This window comes from Anas platyrhynchos, chromosome 5, assembly GCF_047663525.1.
Source record: "Anas platyrhynchos isolate ZD024472 breed Pekin duck chromosome 5, IASCAAS_PekinDuck_T2T, whole genome shotgun sequence".
Taxonomy (NCBI): domain Eukaryota; kingdom Metazoa; phylum Chordata; class Aves; order Anseriformes; family Anatidae; genus Anas; species Anas platyrhynchos.
In genome coordinates, this window is record NC_092591.1 from 14050943 (window position 1) to 14056066 (window position 5124).

Below are 5124 nucleotides of genomic sequence, written 5' to 3' on the forward strand. Positions count from 1 at the left end.
TTACTCCACCACCTTTCAGAAAAATATCATTGTCTACGACAAAATAAATCCAGTCAGACCAAAGAGATTGCCCACATCTTTAAAATGGCTCAGAGCCTTAGCTAAGGTTAGCTGGCATAACGTACCCCAAATGAGAATCTAACTTCAGGTTCTTTTATTTGGGAATAAAACATTCACTGTGAAGAGATCATCACCTTCTATCTGATATATAATTTTTCATGCAGGTGCTAAATAAATGATTATGTGATTTATCTCAAACTTACCTTTTGAGATTGTTCTGTAGTTTTTATATTGAAAAAATGTGATGAATATGTATCATCTGAATGGGAGTCTGCCCTAACACGGCTTAGGGCAGATATGCTTTGAATACCCTCAGAAACTTTAAAATCATCTTACATCCCACAATCTGCTCATAGATTATAGCATGCAAGAGATCTTGTCCAAATCTCCCTAGCACACCTCATTTGAGACAGGTGATCACTCATTTCTAATGTAAACCTTCACAAACTTCATCTAAATTTTGCACGCTTTATCTTGTATGTGGAATGAGAAGTCCATCCAGAACAGGAACCTCAAAACAGAGACTGTCAAAATAACTATTTACACAATAATAACACAATCTGGATTGCTCTATTTTTTTTCTGTCTTAAAAAGCCATTTAGAGAGACACAGGAGACCTTCATTTTGTCAGCTCTGTCTTTGAAACCCCAAATTAGGGGTCTTGCCAAATCAAGAGCTGTGATGCTGCTTGATATCAGACCTTTACAAGTACACACAGGGATGACTCTGAAGGCAAAAAATGGGGATGTGAGTCTCTGTCTCTCCATCTCTAATAGGCTCTCATGCCGTTGTTGTTCCCTGTCATGCACCTGCATCACTCCATGCATTGTGCATGAGCAGGAATGTTGTTGTCTTTTAGGCAGAAAAATTACCCCCAGCTCCAAGCATTTAACCAAGTGCATAGAGGGGTAGGGGGAAGAAAGAGAGAGTGTGTGAGAAAGAGAGAATGATATCCTACTTGACAGTGGACCAGAATAAATTCATTTGCTATTGATTTCTTTATCCAGAAGCTTGATCTTCCCTATTCATTTCTCATATGCAAATGGGAACCAGTATGCCTCTTCTGCTTTAATAAAAATAAATAAATAAATAAATAAATAAATAAATAAAAGTATTAATCAAAATCAGATAAATGAGGCAAAAAGCTCAACCCTGCCCTTGTGCCTAACTAATTATTTTGAACAGCTCTGGTCTTTTCACCTCTGTGCTGAGTTGGTAATGTATCCCCCTTTGGTCGATTCAAGATCTCTAGCAACACCTATGGGAGAGTCTTTAATTAATCCTCTGTTACTGTTGTAATTGCATTATCCTGAGGGAAAGGCTGACTAGCCAGGAATATTATTTTAAACATATACTGTAAACAACGTATGTCCTCAGGAGAGTTCAGTTAATACAACCACTTTGACCCTTTCACTGCTGGGTGCTTAACAGTTTATTCTCATAACCACTAAAAAGTTGTTTTTTTTTTTTTCCTTTTCATGTGGGGGTTATTTAGACTTCCTGCTTAAAGACTATATAGTGCAATTACATATCTACCCACCAAATAAATAATTGCTTACAGGCTGCTTACAGTATTTCTATCTAGATGAAGAAGGCTCTAACATTTTGCTCTGTTCCAGTCTACGGTCTCATTATGAAACACAGCCCTTTGTAAAAACAGATTTCTCTAACAGTGTCATAACCTTTGCCTCTGCTATACCTTCCATATATGCTGCAAAGCAGTACGATACAGCCCAGCAGGATCTTCTTGTTCTCTTCATTTCTCTTACACATTTGATGTAAAGGCAGGATTACACATCCTTTGGAGCGAGAGAGTGGGAGCCTGGAGTGCCACTCCCGGTCTCGCAGTTCTTCCATGAATTTTGTTGATTGTAAAAAGTTAGCAAAATTTCATGTCTGGCTCTAAATATTTTGTTTTCTAAAAATACAAGGACTTTTTTATATTTTAAACTTTGATTAACATTTTAAAGGAATTCCTCTTTAGTGTGCTTCTCCATGTTTCTTTCACAAACTTTCTGTTGTCAAAAAAGAGACATGCAATTTCTAATGCTTGCATTTACTCATGGCAGAAAGGGGCAGACTGTTGCCCAGCATGCTGGGAGGCTGTGTTCAATCTGTGAAGTATCAGAGAATGTCCTGTGGAAATTATTATGTAAGTCCAACATATTTTTAGCAAGGACATAAAAATATAAATAAATAAAAAGAAAAAGAGGAAAGTAAAATGGGACTTCGGAGCTGTTTCTGTTAGAATGCCTTGACCATTGTGTAAACTTTTTTACTTTATGGAAGGTCAGTCTCTGGCACAAACTTTAAAGCCCTCACTTGTTTCAGACACTATCCAATGATGTCTCAAAAACATGGGTGGATTTACCTTGTTTTCTGATTTCAAGGAATGATATGACAGACACAGCTGGTCACTGCTTGGTGAACATTTCCCCTCCTAAACAGATAATTTTTCTTATTTGTGAGTGAGCTTTTTAAACAACAGCTATCTAGTACAGTTGTTGGGCCAGCTCTGTAAATATTTTTCTGCACTCTGAAATCTCAGCCTGTCCCAGGACCTGAAGAGCTTCTTAACATGCCTATTCAGATACATGTTCAAGCAAACATCTCGTCTTTGTTTGTTTGTTGTTTGTTTGTTTTTTTTTTTTTTTTTTTTTTTTTTTTTTCCTGAAGTTTTTCAATAAACTTACTTAAAACTTTAGAATGAATATTGTTTGCAGGACAAACAGAATGATATACATTTTCTCACTGGGCCAGTTTGGGAAATTAAACATTGATTGGATTGCACCCTGAAAAGCATGAGGAAAACAGACAACTAGAGACAAATAAACCACAAGTGGCATAAACTCATTACCTAGAATGGGTGGATTAAAGGCTCTTAGGCTCAATAGGCCTAAGCTGAGCCCTTCCTCATGATTCTCCCTGAACAAGTATTATCAGACCAAGAAAAACAATGACAAAAAGTAAACAACTTTAATGTTTTGTATAAAGCCATGTTATATCATGAGAAAGAAAAAATAAGAAAAAAAGGTTTTGTAGTGAAATCATATTTTCCACAGTGTGAGAAGAAGATCATGGCCACAGTTAAATCATACAGGATTAGACGATAATGTATGAAAAACCTTTTTACAAACAGAAATATTTTCTCTGGATTTAGTAGAAGGTTCAACTATAATTAATTTATTGAAGGAAAAAGGAAAAAAGCAAGCAGTACTTTTCTTAAACTAACAGTCCTGAGAATATAGTATGTGTATCTCTCTTCTGGAAATTTTATTAAGCATTAGGAGGGGGGAGGGAGAGGAGGAGAGAGAGTCCAAATTGAATCTCTCTGTTCTTGCCAGTTTTTGCTGCTGTGGTGAATTATCACAAACTTCATAAATGTAAGTAAAATGGGACCCTTGAAGTCTCAGTCACTTTATTTCAACAGAATGTAACCATATTCCAATTTGCACTTGAATTAATGGGAGACTACATAGCTTTGAAAGTCTTAAAGTGCATGTCACACCTATTATAACACATTTTATTAATCAGTGACTTACATTAAGAAAGACCATCCTGCCCAGCTTTCTGCAACTCTTTCAGCAGAATAATAAAAAAATAAATAAATAAAAAAGAAAAAGAAAAAGAAAACACCTTATTTGTTCTTTGCACACAGTAGCGCAATATCACAAACTGGTTCTGTTAAACAGACACATTAGGAATGTGCTATGTTGAACATTCAGCTTCACATAAATCAACTTCACTAGCAGTTAATGTTAGATATATTAATTTTTTTTAAGAACATTAAATATTAGTTCTTTGATATCAATGGCTTCTTTTCTACCTCTTTTTTTTTTTTTTTTTTAAATCTATGTATCATCCTACGTGTCCAAGATCCCTCAGAGCAAACATCTCTCCTATCTCCCTTTGACGTTGTCAAATATTAGGATTGGCTTTTGACAATGTTGATATAGTGTTGTTAGTCAATATCCATAGGTGTAACACAAAATGTTCAAGAAAACCCTGATACATAATGGGAATACTGGTGTGATACACAGCATGGAAAAAAAGAGATTTTCACATAGAGCTCAGAGCAATGCAGGCATCATCACTTTGGGTGCCCTGATGCTAATATATTTTCATGAATTAGAGAAACATAAGCAAGAATTTCCTCCTTTTATTTCCATTTGATTGCCTGGGAGAGTGGAACCATTATGCCTGTAATAGCAAAAGTATTAATAACTTCTATAAACATATATTATCCGTATTCATTATGACGAATATAGATTAGAGGAGCTATATATAGAAGTCACTGTTTTGCCAGAGTGCAGTGGGAATATTGGATCTACATAAGGAAAAGAGCAATATAAAGGGATTTGAATTGGCAACCAGGCCAACTCTGGGAATATTTATACACATGAGCTTTGTCTGATAATATTTATGTACATGAGGCAAAGCAGCCCACAACTCTTCACAAACTTTTGAGAGCCATTTAACATCACTTCCAAATGAAAAATTAATATCTGTCCCATTACCTGGACTCCTTTCATGCGTTTCTGATTTTCTAAGATAAACCAGCATCATTTGCAAAATGAGACAATATTTTTTTGATTACATGCTTACATACAACCTTTAGGTTAAATTCTACCATCTCGAGTACATGAGTGGCATGGACTCATATGGTGAGAACCTATAGGAATTAGAGCTGGAAAAGGCTCAGCAGCACAGAATGTCCCAGTGCTATAAATTGGAGTGTTTTGTCCAATTCAACTTTAACTTGAAGCAAGCAATCAGACTTCTGACTCCTCTATTGGGAGCCTTTTCAAAATGTTATTGAGCAGACTTTTCTACTGAAAAGGTTTCCTGATACTAACTCTAAATGTTCATATTCTCAGCTTCATCTCTCCTCTTCCCACCCCTGACTAGTATCAACAAACAAAATAACACACAAAGAACCTGACCTTCCAAAACTGTAATATATAGCGCTTTCCACAATACAGTGTGGCAAACAAACAGACAGGCTATAAAGACAGCAATAGATGTTTTTAATTTTGTTTATTATTCATTTGTTCTTTCTATGAG